This window comes from Elephas maximus, chromosome 1 (assembly GCF_024166365.1).
Source record: "Elephas maximus indicus isolate mEleMax1 chromosome 1, mEleMax1 primary haplotype, whole genome shotgun sequence".
Classification (NCBI taxonomy): domain Eukaryota; kingdom Metazoa; phylum Chordata; class Mammalia; order Proboscidea; family Elephantidae; genus Elephas; species Elephas maximus.
Window position 1 is genome coordinate 122,981,233 of NC_064819.1, and position 16,702 is coordinate 122,997,934.

General features: G+C 41.7%; 1 protein-coding gene across 2 annotated transcripts in view; it reads right to left on the minus strand.

The window, feature by feature from the left end:
- Positions 1-11,846, minus strand: part of RAB23 (RAB23, member RAS oncogene family) — a 31,187-nt gene extending 19,341 nt beyond the window's left edge. Inside the window, exon 1 of one of the 2 annotated variants that reach the window (XM_049894915.1) lies at positions 11,744-11,846. The gene's annotated coding sequence lies outside the window, so the exon portion shown is untranslated. Of the gene's footprint in view, positions 1-11,532 lie in introns of both variants that reach the window. The other variant, XM_049894908.1, reaches the window with a different exon arrangement.
- Between the last annotated feature and the right edge of the window lie 4,856 nt (positions 11,847-16,702).

Genomic DNA, 16,702 nt, shown 5'->3' on the forward strand with positions numbered 1-16,702 from the left:
TGCTGTTACACTCCAACGACTTTAACCGAGAATCCACCCACACAACCACCACACCAGATTCTGAAATGTGAAAAGCATTCCTTTCTCTGTCCCTGGTATTTCACAAACTTGCCTTACTATAAGAATCACCTAAGAGCACTTGTTGAAGTACTGGCTGTGGGTCTCCCTAATAGACATAATTAATCAGATATCAGACATGATTAATCACATAGTTTATCGTAAAATCTCCAAGGAAGTGCCTTGGAATCTGGTTTTTGCCCTGAGCTCTCCCTTCAAGAGAGAAAATTCTACAAGAATAGTTGGCTAGCTGCCTCCAGCTGCCATACCTTCAGAATCCACTGTACTGTCCATTCACACCAAGGTCACGCTCTTCAGCTGCAAGCTGAAGGCTGAGCACAGTGAGGGTATGCTAGAGTGAGGCCAATTCTGCCCTATGTGGGCTTCATCTTTGTTCTAGGGCTCCCCTTCAAGCTGGTTGAGATTTTCTCAGAGTTACGCTGTAGACTGAGATTCTTTCCACCCGTTCCTCTGTCCTTTCTTCTTTCCTTTCATGGGTGTCAAACTAGCATTGCGGTTTGAAGGCTCTCCCCCTTATCCTCCACAGGTATTCCCCCCGTCATGGATTGCATTGTGTCCCCCAAAATATCTGTCAACTTGGCTAGGTCATGATTCCCTTGTATGATTGTCTACCATTTTTTCATCTGATGTGATTTCCCTGTGTGTTGTAAATCCTATCACTATGATGCAATAAGATGGATTAGCAGCAGTTGTATCAATGAGATCTACAAGATTAGATAGTATCTTAAACTAATCTCTTTTGAGATATAAAAGAGAGAAGTGAGCAGAGAGACATGGGGATCTCATACCACCAAGGAAGCAGTGCTGGGAGCAAAGTACATCTTTTGGACCTGAGGTTCCTGTGTTGAGATGCTCCCAGACCAAGGGAAGACTGATGCATCACAAGGACCTTCCTCTAGAGCCAACAGAAAGAAAAAGCCTTTCCTGGAGCCACTGCCCCGAATTCAGGCTTCTAGCCTATTGTACTGTGAGAGAATAAACTTTTCTGTTAAAGCCATCCACTTGTTGTAGCAGCACTAGATGACGATAACACCCCCCAATAAATTCCTTGCACTTCTAATTCCGTCTTGGCTTCTTCTTCCTGGAGGATCCAAACGAACACCCCCCTCCCTAAGTGATTCTTATAATCAGGTAATTTTTTGAAACATTAATCCTAGTCTAATGGTTCTCAATCTTGGCTATGTATTAGAATCATTTGGAAAGCTTAAAATGTATTGATGCCTGGCTGGATTCCATCTTCCAAGTATAGAATTTAAATGATCTAGAAGTCCCTGAGTGGCACGAATGGTAAACACTGGGCTACTAACTGAAAGATTTTCAGAGGTACCCTGGAAGCAAGGCCTGGCAATCAACTTCTAAAAGGTCATGACCTTGAAAACCCTATGGAGCACAGTTCTACTTTGCACGTAGGGGGTCACCATGGATCAGAACTGACTCAACGGCAACTAACAACAACAACAAGAGTAAAACTACCCTACATAAATGTCTGGTCTTCAGGACATTTAGTGTCAAATCTAAAATTCTTACTATGATCTAGCTGCTGTTCATCCAACTTTATCTCACACCAATTTTCCTCTCCCTCAAAAACATAAGCCTCTGTTCAGTCCTGACCACCAGCTTCTTTCCCTCTCTACCTTCCTAAATAATTCGTCACTCCAGATGATTGAGAAGTTAAAAAGAACAACAAAAAACTTAATGCATTTTGCCCTTTACATATACTGGACATTATATATGAAATAAACATGAATCTCTCAAAGTAGAGAAAAGGTGGCAGAGTGGCTAGAGACCACAGGAGCTGAAGAACAACACAGTCGTGAGTTCTTTGGGTTTTCTTTTGACCTCATATATCCCAGATTGAATACTGGAGGAGTTGGCAAGCAGGAGATACCAAGGAGCACAGATAAGACAAAAAAAGAAAAGGCCTCAACAAAAGCCAACTCGCTTTAGCCAAAGGACAAGGATAGAGGCAGCCTAGCAAAACAGAAAACTAACAGGCAATAATTGCTCTACTCCCGCCAAACACCACAGAAAAGACTATGGTCTCACCCCCACCCACTACACCAGCAAAAACGGAGTAGGAAGCTTACACTCTCACCTTTGTGGGGATATGATGACTTGTGCCCCACTCCCCTAATGGAGCCGTGTCAAAGAAGGCAAACTTGGGAGTTGGGAATTGCATCCCCACTGGGAAGTAACAAAGGTAACCCTCACTCTGTGATTTTCATGTGGGGGACCAGGGCTTCCACTATACCAAGCAATAATGAGTTACCCACCTCTCTCCTTGCTAGGGTGGTGTCAGAGAGGCCTATTAGAGATTCAGGACTTTCACAACCATTCAGTGGTAATGAGACCACCCTTCCCACACCCTGCGGTGTCAGTGGAGACCACAAGAGGAGGAGTAACAAGGTGCCCCTCACCCTCCCAGCCAGGGTGGTATCAGTGGGAGCTCCTCCTCCAGCAGAGGAGCCAGAACTCCTACCCCCTCCAGCATTCATGACGAGCCACTCCCACTCTCAGTTTCAGTGGAAGCCTGGAATTTTTCCCTGCCTGACAGTAAGAGGTAGTACTCCCCCTCCCCTCCTGGAGCACTGTCAGAGGAAGTCAGCTAAAGAAAAAGTTTAAGCAAGATCCAGAGAACTGTAACATTAACCCCCAACATGTTCAGGTTCCCACTGAAAATCATGAGACATACCCAGAACCAGGAAAATCTTAATTTGAATGCAAAAGACAATTAATAGACACGAACAACAAGAAGACAGAGATGTCAGAATTACCGAACAGGGATTTTAAAGCAGCCATTATAAAAATGATTTCACTGAGCAATAATGAACACGCTTGAAACAAACAAAAAAATAGAAAGCCTCAGCAAAAAAACAGAATATATGAAGACATTTTAGAACTGAAATTTACAATAACAACAACAAAAAAAAAATCAGTGGGTGGTCTCAACAGCAGAATAGTAGGGACAATGGGAAGAATCAGTGAACTTGAAGACAGAACAACAGAAATTACCCAATCTGAACAACAGAGAGAAAACAGACTGGGGCGGGGGGGGGGGGGGCGAGGGTGTAAGGACACGGGTTCAGGAACCTGTGGAACTAAAAAAAGTGCTAACATTTGTGTCACTGGAGTTCCAGAAGGAGAGGAAAAGGAAGGCAGGGCTGAAAAAGTAATTGAAGAAATAATGGCTGAAAATTCCCTAGATTTGGTGAACAAACTGTGATGGTTAAGATTGTGTGTCAACTTGGCTGGGCCATGATTCTCAGTGCTTGGGCAGTTGTATAATGGTGTGATCACTTCCTGTTGAGATTTGATATGTGATCACCCCCATCATGGGACCTGCTGTGAGTAGCCAATCAGTTGAAAGGATTTTCCTTAGGTGTGTGCCCTGCAATGAATATAAGCAGATGTCCTGGCAAGGCTCGGGGACTTCTGGATCCTGCTGCTGGCTCCTGTTCGTCTGGCTTGAGCTAGCAGCTTACCTGCAGTCTTGCCTGCCAATCTTGGGATGCATCGATCTTCACAGCCTGTGAGCAAGAGCCTTGCTCTCTGACCTGCCAATCTTGGCTGCACTTGCCCCTGTGGCCATGTGAATCAGGAGAAGTCTGTATCCTGACCCATGACTTGGGATGTTCCAGCCTCTACACCCCATGACCCACTTCCTTGATATAAATAAATCTCTCTCTCTATATATATATTTATATGCTACACTGGTTTTGCTTCTCCAGAGAACCCAGCCTAAGACACACACACACACACAAAGAATCTACAGATTCAAGAAGCTAAGCAAACTCCAAACAGGATAAACATAACAAAATCCATGTCAAGACACATCACAGTCAAACTTTTGAAAACTAAAGACAAAAAAATCTTGAAAGCAGCTAGAGAAAAAGAACACATTATCTACAAAGGGAAAAAATAATACAAGCAACAGTGAATTCTTATCAGAAACCATGGAGGCCAAAAGGAAGTGGTACATTATTTTTTTAATGTTAAAAGAACTGGCAACCCAGAATTATATGTGTAATGAAAATATTTTTGATGATTGAAGGGGAAAATCAAGATAATCTCAGATGGTGGAAAATAAGAATTCGACACTAACATGCTTATGCTAATATAAAAACTAAAGAACTCTAAACAGAAAGGATATGATTAAAGAAACAAAAACAAAAAAAACTTGGAATATCAGGGTGGAAAAAAGAATATGGTAAGAACAAAAATATGGGTAAATAAACTTTTCTTCTCTCAAGTGTTCTAAATTAGGTTTGACAGTTGAAGCAAAAATCATAACACTGCCTAATGTGGTTTTTGACATATGTATACATAAAATATTTAAGATAGTTAATTATAAATGGGGGAAGGTAAAGGGATATACAGGGAGATAAGGTTTCCATATTTCACTTGAACTGGTAAAACGTCAACACCAGTAGACTGTGAGACTGTGATAAGACACACGTATACATAGTTTAATACCTAAAGCAGCCACTAAAATAGTTACAGAAAGAGATATCATCGAAAACACTATTTTAAACAAACAAACGTGTGCCCTCCAGTCGATTCAGACTCACAGTGATCCTACAGGACAGAGTAGAACTGCCCCATATGGTTTCCAAGGAGTGGCTAGTGGATTTGAACTACCGAGGTTTTGGTAAGCAGCTGTAGTTCCTAACCACGGTGCCACCAGGGCTCCAAAAAACACTATAAAGCCCCTCTGCCATCAAGTCAATTCCGACTCATGGCGACCCTACAGGACAGAGTAGAACCGCCCCATAGAGTTTCCAAGGAGCACCTGGCGGATCTGAACTGTTGACCTCTTGGTTAGCAGCCATAGCACTTAACCGCTACGCCGCCAGGGTTTCCAAAAAAACCCACTATAGATAAATCAAAATAAAATTCTAAAAAATGTTCAGTAAACCACAGGAAGGCAGGAAAACAAAAACAGAGAAATGAAAAACAAAGAAATCAAACAGAAAACAAAACTAAAGGCAGGCTTAAGTCTTAATGTATTAATAATTCCATTAAATTTAAATTGTTTAAATCACCAGTTAAGAGATTGGCTGCCTGTATTAAAAAAAAGAAAAGAAAAGAAAACGACCCAACTATATGCTGTCTACAGGAAACTCAAATTAGGATAATATGTGTTCACTGAAAGTAAAATAGCGGAAAAAGATACACCACACAAACATTAAAAGAAAGCAGGAGTGTCTATATTTTTATCAGATAGAGAAGGCATCACAGCAAAGAAAATTACCAGAGACAGGAAAAAAAAAAAGCTCACTGCCATCGAGTTGATTCTAATTCATAGTGACCCCAAAGGACAGAGTAGAACTGCCCCACAGTGTTACCAAGGAGCGGCTGGTGAATTAGAACTGCCAAACTTTTGTTTAGCAGCCATAGCTTGCCGTAGCTCTTAAGCACTGTGCCACCAGCGACAGAGAAGGACATTACAAGTGTAGTCCATCAAGAAGATTTAGCAATTCTAAATATGTAGGCACCAAATAACTGAGTTGCAAAATATGCGAAACAAAAATTGACGACCTGAAAAGAGAAATGCCTAAATCCACAGTTGTGTTTGGAGACTTCCCACACCCCTCTCTCAGCAATTGATGGAACTAGGCAGAAAATAAGCAAGGATACAGAAGAAGTCAACAAAGCCATCAACTAATAGAATCTAATAGACACTTCTAGAACAGCCCATACAACAAAGCAGAGTACACATTGTTTTCAAGAACTTACTGAACATATACCAAGACAGGCCATATGTTGGGCATAAACAAGCCTCAACAAATTTAAAATAACTGTAATCAAACAGAGTTTGTTCTCTAACCATAATGGAATCAAACTAGAAATCAGGAACAGAAGATTAACGGGAAAATCTATAAACATTGGGAAACTAAAAACACACTTCAAAACAATCCACGGGTCAAAAAAGAAGACTCGAGGGAAATCAAAACATAATAACACTTAATGTAAGTAAAAATGCAACATGTCAAAATCTGTGGGACACAGCTAAAGCAGTGTTGAGAGGGAAAAATTCAAGTACTAAATGTTTATCTTAGAAGAGTGGAAAAGTCTCAAATCAATAATTTAAACTTCCACCTCAAGAAACTAGCAAAAGAAGAGTAAAATAAACACAAAGTAAGCAAAAGGAAGGAAGTAATAAAGAGCAGAAATCAATGAAATTAAAAAAAAATTGAGATAATCGATGAAAAAATCAACACTTTTATTGAAAAGATCGATAAAACTGACAAACTGGAAAAAAAAAAAAAAAGAGAGATGACACTACCAATATCAGAAACAAAATAGGGGATATAACTACAAAATTTGCCGACATCAAAATAATAACACAACAAACAACTCTACACACATAAATTTCACAACGCAGATAAAATGGACCAATTCCTTGAAAAAGCACAAATTACAACAAAAGCAAAAACATAAAAAACCCATTGCCATCAAGTTGACTGCAGCTCCAAGTGACCCTACAGGACAGAGCAGGACTGCTCCAGAGGGTTTCCAAGGCTGTAATCTTTTTTTTTTTTTTTTAATCTTTAGGGAGGCAGACTTCCACATGTTTCTCCCTCAGAGTCGCTGCTCGGTTGGAACCGCCAACGTTTACTGAGCGCTTAACCACCGCACCATTGGGGTGCCTTACAAATTACTAAAACTCACCCAATACGAAATAGATAATTGGAAAAGTCCTATAACTATTAAAGAAAGTGAATTTGTAACTTAAAACTCAAAAAAGAAATCTCCAGCCCAGATGGTTTCATCAGAGAATTCTACCAAATGTTTAAAGAAGATTAACACCAATGTTACACAATCTCTTCAGGAAAATAGCAGAGGAGTAAACATTTCCCAACTCATTTTATGAAACCAGCATTACCTTGACACCAAAATCACACAAAAACAGTGCAAAAAAAGAAAACGATAGACAAAAATCCTTCAAGAACATAATGTAAAAAATCCTCAACAAAGTATTAGTAAATCAAATCCAGCAATATACAAGAATAATACACCATGACCAAGTGTGGTTGGTCCTGGGAATGCAAGGATGGTTCAGTATCTGAAAATCAATTAATGCAATCCACCATATTTACAGTCTAAAGCAGAAAAACCACATCATCATACCAACTGATGCAGAGCGAGTATTTGACAAAATTCAACATCCATTTGTGAGAAAAACTCTTAGCAAACTAGGGATAGAAGGAAACTTCTTCGGCCTAATAAAGGGCTTTGCCACCTGAGACTGGGAACAAAATAAGGATGCCTAACCTCACCACTCTTATTCAACAGCATAAATGAAGTACTAGCCAGTGCAATAAAGCAACTAAAATAAATAATGAGCTTATAAAAAAAAAGGGATTATCTCTATTCACATAGGACAGAAAATCCCAAGAAATCTACCAAAAAAAAAAACCCAGAACTAAGTGAGTTTAGCAAGGTCACGGGACCCAAGGTCAAGATACAACATTCAATGATGTTTCCATATACAAACGATGTACAATTTGACACAGAAAATTTTTTAAATGATATTTACAATAGCTAAAAAAGCAAATACGTCTAAGTATAAATCTAACAAAACATGTGCAGGATTTGTATGCTAAAAATGGCAAAACTCTAATAAAAGAAATTAGACAAGACCTAAATAAATACTCATGGATTGGAAGACTAATGAATTAATAAAAACAGTAGAATATCCATTCCCCACAAACTGATTTATGTTAGGTTTAATGTAATTCCAATCAAAATACCAGCAGGGCTTTTGTTTTTTTAGTCAGAGACAAACTGATTCTAAATTTTGCATGGAAAGGTAAAAGAACTATAATAGCTAAAACAATCTTGAAAAAGAGTAAAATCGGAGGAAAACACACTACCTGAGTTAATACTTATATTGTTAGCTGCCACTGAGTTGATTCTGATTCATGGCAACAAGCTATAGGAACCAACTGAATGGACCAATGGCCCAAAAACAGACCCACAAAAATATGCCTATTAGTTTTTTACAAAGGTGCAAATGCAATTCAATGGAAAAAAGACAGTCTTTTCAACAAATGGAGCAGAACAACTGGACAGCCACAAGCAAAAGTGTAGACCTTGATCTAAACCTTACACCTTGTACAAATAACTCAAAATGAATCATAGATCTAAATGTAAAATTGTAACTATTAGAAGAAAACTTTCAAGAGAAAATCTTCTTGACTTGAGGCTAGGCAAAGAGTTCTTAGACATGGTATCAAAAACATGATCCATAAAAGGAAAAACTGATAAATTGGACTTCATCAAAATTAAAAATATTTATTCCATGAAAGAAAGGCACTGTTAAGAGAATGAAAGGCAACCTGCAAACTGGGAGAAAATATCTACAAAACATACAAAAGACTCATATCCAGAATATATTAAAAAAAAAAAAGAAAAAAAGGAGCCCTCAAAATTCAACATAAGAAAACAACCAACTCAAAAAATGAGGAAAAGATGTCAACAGACACACCACATGGATGGCGAAAAAGCACATGAAAAGATGTTCAACAGCATTAGCCATTAGCTAAAACCACAGTCTAGGAACCTTATGGGGCAGTTCTACCCTGTCATATAGACTCTCTTTGAGAATCAATTCGATGGCACACAACAACAACAAAGGCACACTAAAACCACAATGAAATACCACTACACACCTACTACTGTGTGTCGTCGAGTTGATTCCGACTCACAGACACTCTATATGACAGAGTAGAACTGTCCTAGGCTGTAATCTTTACAGGTGCAGATGGCCAGGTCTTTCCTTCCGCAGAGCAGCTGGTGGGTTCAAAGCGCTGATCTTGTGGTTAACAGCCTAGAGCTTAACAACTGCATCACCAGGGTTCCTTACACACCTATTAGAATGGCTAAATTAAAAAATACTGACAACATCTAGTGCTGGAGAGGATGCAGAGTAACTGGTACTCTTGCACACTGTTGGCAGGAATGCAAAATTTTACAGCCCCTTTGGAAAATAAGCTCAGCAGTTTCTTGTAAACATACACTTACCATAGAACCCTGCAACCCCACTCCTAGTAACACCCCAGAAAAATGAACACTTGCGTTCACACAAAAATCTATATGTGACTGTTAATAGCTGCTCTAAGGCCCTTCAGGAAACCCTGGTGGCGAAGTGGTTAAGTGCTGCGGCTGCTAACCAAAGGGTCGGCAGTTCAAATCTGCCAGGCGCTCCTTGGAAACTCTATAGGGCAGTTCTACCCTGTCCTATAAGGTCGCTATGAGTCGGAATCGACTCAACAGCACTAGGTTTGGCACTGGGTTTTGAGGCCCTTCAGGAACCCTGGTGGTCCAGTGGTTAAGAGCTTGGCTGCTAACCAAAAGGCTGGCAGTTTGAATCCACCAGCCGCTCCTTGGAAACCCTATGGGGCAGTTCTACTCCATCCTACAGGGTCACTATGAGTTGGAATCAACTTGACGGCAACAGGTTTTTTTTTTAAGGTCCTTCAATGTCAAACAGGAAATGTTGGTGGCATAGTGGTTAAGAGCTATGGGTGCTAACCAAATGCTGGCAGTTTGAATCCACCAGGCGCTCCTCAGAAACTATGGGGCAGTTCTACTCTGTCCTATAGGGTCACTATGAATTGGAATCAACTCGACAGCAATAGGTTTGGTTTTGGTTTAATGTCAAACAACTCAAATGTCATCCAATTGGAGGATGTATAAACAAACTGTGCATCCAATGGGAATACTAAAAATAAAACAGTGATACATACAACTTAGAGGAATCTCAAAGGCATTGAGCTGATTGAAAAAAAAGCCAGTCTCAAATGGTTACAAACTGTATGATTCCACTTATATGATTCTCAAAAATACCAGTTTACCAGGAGTTAGGGGTGAGCGGAGGGTATGACTATAAAGGGATATCGTGAAGGAGTTTTTTTGGGGTGACGAAACTGTTCTATACACTGACTGTAGTGGTAGTTACATTAATTTAAAATTCATAGAACTGCACAACTCCTCATGATTTAAAAAATAAAAAATTGAAATAAGAAATCATGGAATCAGGTTTTAACACAGTCTTGAGATTCTTAGCCACCACTTTAACAGACTTAAAGTACTATGTCCCTAAGTAGCTAGGATGAGTTAACTGAGCCGTCAAAAAGGTAGTTTTTCATAATAGCCTGTCCTTAAGTACCAAACCCGTTGCTGTCCAGTCGATTCCGACTCATAGCAACTCTAAAGGACAGAGTAGAACTGTACAGATATATTTATAAAAATGCTCAAAATTTTCTTAGATTTAATGAAGTTACCTTGCAGATAGATGTCAAACCAAAAACCAAACCCACTGCCGTTGACTCTATTCTGACTCATAGCAATCCCACTGGATTTCCAAGGCTGTAAATCTCTACGAATCTTTCTCCTGTGGAGCCGCTGGTGGTTTCGAACCTCCAACCTGTCTGGTTAGCAGTCCAGCGTTTTAACCATTGCACCACCATGGCTCCAAGCAGATATTAGTAATTACATAAAACCGAGAGAAGTTAACGGCCCTTTTCAGAGCCTAGTGCCACTTCACTGGGTCCTGAGAGTGAAATTACTACACTCTCACACACCCTCAACTCTATGGGGCAGTTCTACCCCGTCCTATAGGGTCACACACCCTCAGGAGCTGCAGATGGCTTCTCCAATCTCCGAGTAAAGTAATTCTGCGGCAGCCAGTGTCAATGAAATAGTGCAGCCTGGCTCGTTCATATTCTAGCAGTTTGTGAGCAAGAAACTAGGCAAGGGTGGGGCCCGGGTAAAGAAGCGGACCAAGCGGGGAGAAAACCAGTTGCGGTCAGGTGGCTTCCAACTCAGAGCCATCCCAGAGGACAAAGCAGTAGGGTTTCCAAGGAGCGGCTGGTGGATTCGAACCGCCAACCTTTTGGTCAGCGGCCAAGCTCTTAACCACTGTGCCACCAGGGGGAGAAGCCAGGTTGGAGCTAGGGATTCTCTTCCCCATTACACCTAACACAGGCACTTCACGCCTCTTGCTGGTGTCCTTCCCAGCCTAGGTTACCCCTTCTCCATACGGGGTGGGGGAGGGCGAGAAGATCGGCTCTGGGCCAGGCTAGGGGCGGCAGCGCCTCGCCTCCCACCCCGCCCCCCATCCCAGCTCTTCCCCGCTCACGAGGCAATTCAAGGGACCGACACCTAGCAAGACGGAACCGCGAAGGTAGGGAGTCCCGGGCCAAGCTGCCGCCCACCGCCTCCACCGGGACTCGGGCACCGCGCTCAGAGGCGGGGAAGCAGGCGCTCGGGGGCCTGGGCCTGGGGATGGGAGCCGCACCCCCCCACCTCCATGCCCCACAGGGAGGCACATCCCGGGACCCCGGGGCTAAGCGGATCCTTCCCCAGAAACGCCAGAGGAACCCTCAGCCCTGGGAGAAGGGCGAGTGGATGCAACGCCGCTGCCCCGGAGCGCGAGCCGCTACTCACCGTTCCCCGCCAGCTGCGGACCCGCCGCCCGGCGCGACCGGCTCCTCCTGGTCGCGGCGCAACCGCTGCCGCCGCCACCTCCTCCCAGCGCGCCAGCCCCCCCGGCGGGGCCGTGCGGCTGGCTTGTGCCCTCTCTTGCTCTTTTAAGAACGATTATGGTTTTTTTTAAACAAACTTTATTGGTAGCTAGGGCTAGGAACGGGCGACTTACCAGCAGCTCCGCCGGGGGTGGCGGGACGCGGGAGACTCAACTCCCCGCATCTGTGGACCCGAAGCGCTGCGGAGCATGCGCCGGGCTTCCTCTGCGCAAGCTCTGCTCCAGCTCGGTGCCCCGCCCCGCTCCACCCCGCCTCTGTTCTGGCTGGTAGGGGAGAGGGCGGCTGTCGGGCTTTCCCGGCCCCTCTAAGGAACCCGGTGCGCTATAGAGAGACTACAGTCGAGCAGGAGATCCAAGGTCATGGATTCTAGAAAAGAGAAATCGACGGAAGAAGGCCCGCGTTAAGTTTCGTCCACCCAGTGATCAGAATTCTAGAATCCTCAAAGGACTTGCCCCGCCTTGTATACACACATTTTTTTCTCAGCACGACATCCAAGGGGCAGAGTGAGCAAAAATGTCGAGCAAAATAGAAAACGCACCCAGAAGCCCGCTGGGGGTAGCGGACAAAGTAGAAGTCTGAGATTGTTAATAATTCGGAGAACCAAAAGAAAAAGTAAAAGGTTTCCCAGAAACAATCTAAACTTTGCTTCAGTTATTTTTATATTTCAAATTAGAATAGAAATTAAAAAAAAAAAAAGGCAGAAAATACGACGTCTTCGCAAGGATGTGGAGTAAACGAATTCTATCCTGCTACTGAAATTTAATGGGTACAACTCCTTTGAAAAAGTTTGGCATTACCTACTAAAGCTGCATACCCTGCGACCCAGCAGTTGTAGATACACAGCCAAACACCTAAATGCATACTTACGTGCACCGACAGAAGGGTATCAGAATGTTCATAGCTGCATTGGTTGCAACAGCCCCCAAGTGGAAACAATCCAGAAGACCATCAGCAATAGAATAAGTGAATAAATTCACACAGTGCCCATACAATGGAATACTATACAGCAATGGGAACAATCTACATCTCCAGGCAACAAAAGGGATGAATTGCACAAACATTAATTTCAGCAAAGGAAGCCATACACAGAAGTACATACTGAGTCTGTTTCTGTAAGTACAAACACAGGAAAAACTAATCTGCCAGAAGTTAAAATACGTTGGGGAAAACACTCTGTAAAGTTAATTTTTTTAATTTTTAGAATGACTGCTCAAATCTAAGCACCTTTACTGACCTAGCAAAAAATGCCCATTCTTTGCCAGTTATTTCACTGTGCCTTACACTGATGAACTGAATGCTTTCCGGAGATCAGGAATTATAGCTGAGTGAAAAGAAAAATCAGAAAATATTCTTAAAGAAGAAATCCTAGAAAATTTCACCACTTAGACCACAAGTCTATGTAGATGCACGTGAATGCATTTGTGGCCATCAGGAAAATCTTAGTAGAAGCCACAATACTGGTCTAGAACGTAATAAATCTAATAGTCCTCAGAGTCAAATAGAACATGCTAAAAAAAAAAAAAACCTAATGCCGTGGAGTCGATTCTGACTCATAGCAACATGCTAGGGGAAGAAAAATCCTAATAACTTCTAGTCAGACATCAGAATACTATTCCCAGTTTTAAAAGTTGTTTAACCCTGGATCTTAGTGACCTCATTTGTAATATAAAGTTATCTACCTTACAGGGTCATGCATTCATTTAAAAAATATATTTATTATGCCAAGTACTGTGCTGGACACTGGGCATTCAGTGGTGAACAAAGGGGAGATGGCTCTTGCCCTCTTGGAGCTTCTAGTCTGGTGAGGGAGACCAAAACAAATTGATACATATAAATGGGGGCATTGGTGGTTCAGAATTTATTTCCCAGCCAATACACTTCATGCATAGCCACTACACGGTCTTGTGTGTTGTTAAGATGCTGAGCAGGTTTCAGTGGCGCTTCCAGACTAAGATGGACTAGGAAGAAAGGCCTGAAGATGGAATTGTCTGATCTACAACCGATCATGGGGACGTTTCAGGATTGGGCAGAGTTTTGGTCAGGTGTGCATGAGATCATCATGGATTGGGGACTGACTTGAAGGCAACTAACAACGTATACAAAATAAATAAATGGTAACTTGTGAATTATATGAAAGAAAATAACAAGTGTGATGGACATAAATAAAAGGGGGCCTAATTTAAATTGAGGAGCCAGAGAAGGCCTTTCTCACAAAGTCCCATTTAAGCTGTTATCTCAAGGATAAATTAGTTATGCAGGTATAGAATGGAAACCCTGGTGGTGTAGTGGTTAAGAGCTATGGCTACTAACTGAAAGGTTGGCAGTTCGAATCCACTAGGCGCTCCTCGGAAACCCTATGGGACAGTTAGTTCTACTCCGACCTTAAGGGTCACTGTGAATCGGAATCGACTGGATGGCAAGGGTTTTTTTTTGTTTTGTTTTGGTAAAGAATAGGCAAAAAAAGATTTAAAGTAGAGAGAGCAGTAAGCATGATGGCCTGAGGCAGAAAATAATTTGGTGGGTCTGAGGGATTGAAAGGTGGCAAGTACTATAAAAGGAAGTAGTGAGGGAGGCAGGGGCCAAAATCATGAAGATCTTATGGGTCACTTTAAGCAATTTGGATTATATCTAAAGTATTTTGGGAAGCCATCAAAGGATTTTTGGTAGGAAAAATGAGCTCTCCTTGGCAGTTTTAAAAGATTCCTCTGGCTGCTGTGTTGTACCAATGGAAGGCTGGTCCAGGCAAGAGATGATGGAGGCTTGGACTGAGGTGTGTACAGGAGTGATACAGAAAAATGGGTGGATTTGTTCTTTACATTGGAGGTCGAAGCTCTAGGATTTAGCTAAGGAGCAGGAACAAGAGGGAAGTGTCAAGAATGACTCTGGGGTTTATTGAATGGCCACCTTGCTGATAGTGGTCATTAAGGAACTGGTTAGAACCTGTAACCAGTGTGGGAATAGTCCATTTAGACTAAATTTCTTTTGGTTTGTCTCAGATTGTTCTTGTCTCACACAGGCTAGTGTCTGTACCAGCAGATACACTTTTGGATAGGGCCCTTTATTAATAAGTGTCTTACCACACACTCTCTCTGATTGAAAAGGCTGAACTCTGGGCAACTCTCTTAACTTTGGAGGCCTTCACTGATGGTACATAAGAGTTCATCTGTATGACATTCTTCTTTGTACATCTATTGAAATATTTATTTAGACATCATTCCAGTGATCTGGTAGTTAACACATTTTCAAGAGCTTATTCACAAGTGTTTTGTTATTCTTTCCAAATTTCAGAGTCTTCTCAGTGCCTTCACAAAGTAATAGGGAAATATATGATTGACCCTATTTTTAGATGCAAATGATGTAGGTAAAGTTGTGTGCCCTACAGGTGGATGAAATACAAGAATCCAGATCTATTGAAGACTAAGAATGCAAATTCATCCAGTTGTTCATTACCTGAATTTGCTATTATTTAGTCACCTGTTCTATTTATGGTAATAATCAAATACTTGATGGCCACAACAGAATTTGTTTTTCCTGTCAAGTATAGTCCTTTTGACACTAATCATGATTGGAGTTTCATGCCTGAGGCAACCTTAAAAATTTTGTTGCCATCAACCTGAGGGACAAAAAGAAATGGATGGGTAGATGGGGGTTGGAATGAACAGGGAACAGACTCAAAGATAAGACAGACATGATAATGCTATTCTGACAGTTTGTGGGGCAAGGGAGGGGTCCAGAGAGAGAGGAGCTGAAATATATCTTATACACGTACAGCCTGTATTAGTGATCTCTTACTATGAACTCAGGTTGTAAAGCCAGAATGCCTGAGTTTCTATGGTTGCGCAAGAGTTTTCAGTGGCTTGCACAGCTTGGAATCTTGGTTAAGGACCTCTGGTCCTCAGTCGGTAATAACCATCACTGAGATGTGCATTGGCTAAGTTTATTGAGCCTATTTAATGAATCTACATCCTCTGTTCCTAGTTTTGTCATAGTATCTCAACTCCCAAGGCCGTGGAGGTTAGCGTTCGTACCTCCTGTGCCCATAAGCCAGAGTGCCATCAGAGGCCCTACTTTCTCCTGGGAAAGTTAGACACCGATATCTGTGGTTTTGGAACCTGCTACCTCCATCAATTTCTAGGAAGCTAATACAATATTTTCAATTTTAAGTACCTTCTTCTTGCTGAGAATGGTAGGAGTATTGAAAAATGTGTGGTTGCATTTTCCTTGTTATCTTAATAACTGGCATGCCCAGAAGCCAGGGATGCCCAATGAAGACCGCCCAAAGAGCCGTTAGAGCTCTCACTGAGAAACATTGTCTATCCCATCTATCTGTGGAATGGTCCAGTTTAATCTTCTATGAAGGGCTGGGCATTCCTAGGACAAAGTATAATGAGCTCAGACCTTTTAGAAATACAATGCGGTGTGGCGTCCCCTTCATTGGTAGGGAGGTGGTGTGGACAAAAGTACTTTATACTTTCTTAGTAAATACTTACTGTGTCAAAAAAACTCACCTTGAATTACAAATAATGACAAATAACAAATGTAAACGACAAACAACAAACTAAGAAAAAAACACTGTCAACATATGACAGATAAAGGGTTCATTTAACATACAAATAAAAAAAATAGCTCTTACAAATTAGCAAGCAAAAGACTGTCAACTGAATAGAAAAATGAGCAAAGACCATACATAAACGAATACTGAGAAGAAATACAAATAGCCTATTGGCACAATAGTGTATCCACAGTTAAGGAAAATCAAATTACAGAACAATATAATTTTCCAATTATCAGATTGGAAAAGTTAATCAGATTGATAAAACCTAGTGTGGGTAAGGAGCCCTGGCAGTGCAGTGGTGAAGAGCTTGGCTGCTAACCAAAAGGTCGGCAGTTCAAATTCACTGGCTGGTCCTTGGCAACCCTATGGGGTAGTTCTACTCTGCCCTGTAGAGTTGCTATGAGTCAGAGCTGACTTGATGGCACCTAACAACAAAAACAATGTGGGTGAGGATGTGAAGAAACAAAAATATTTTGTTGGTATATAAATGTAAGCGACTTTTTGATTTGGAAAAATC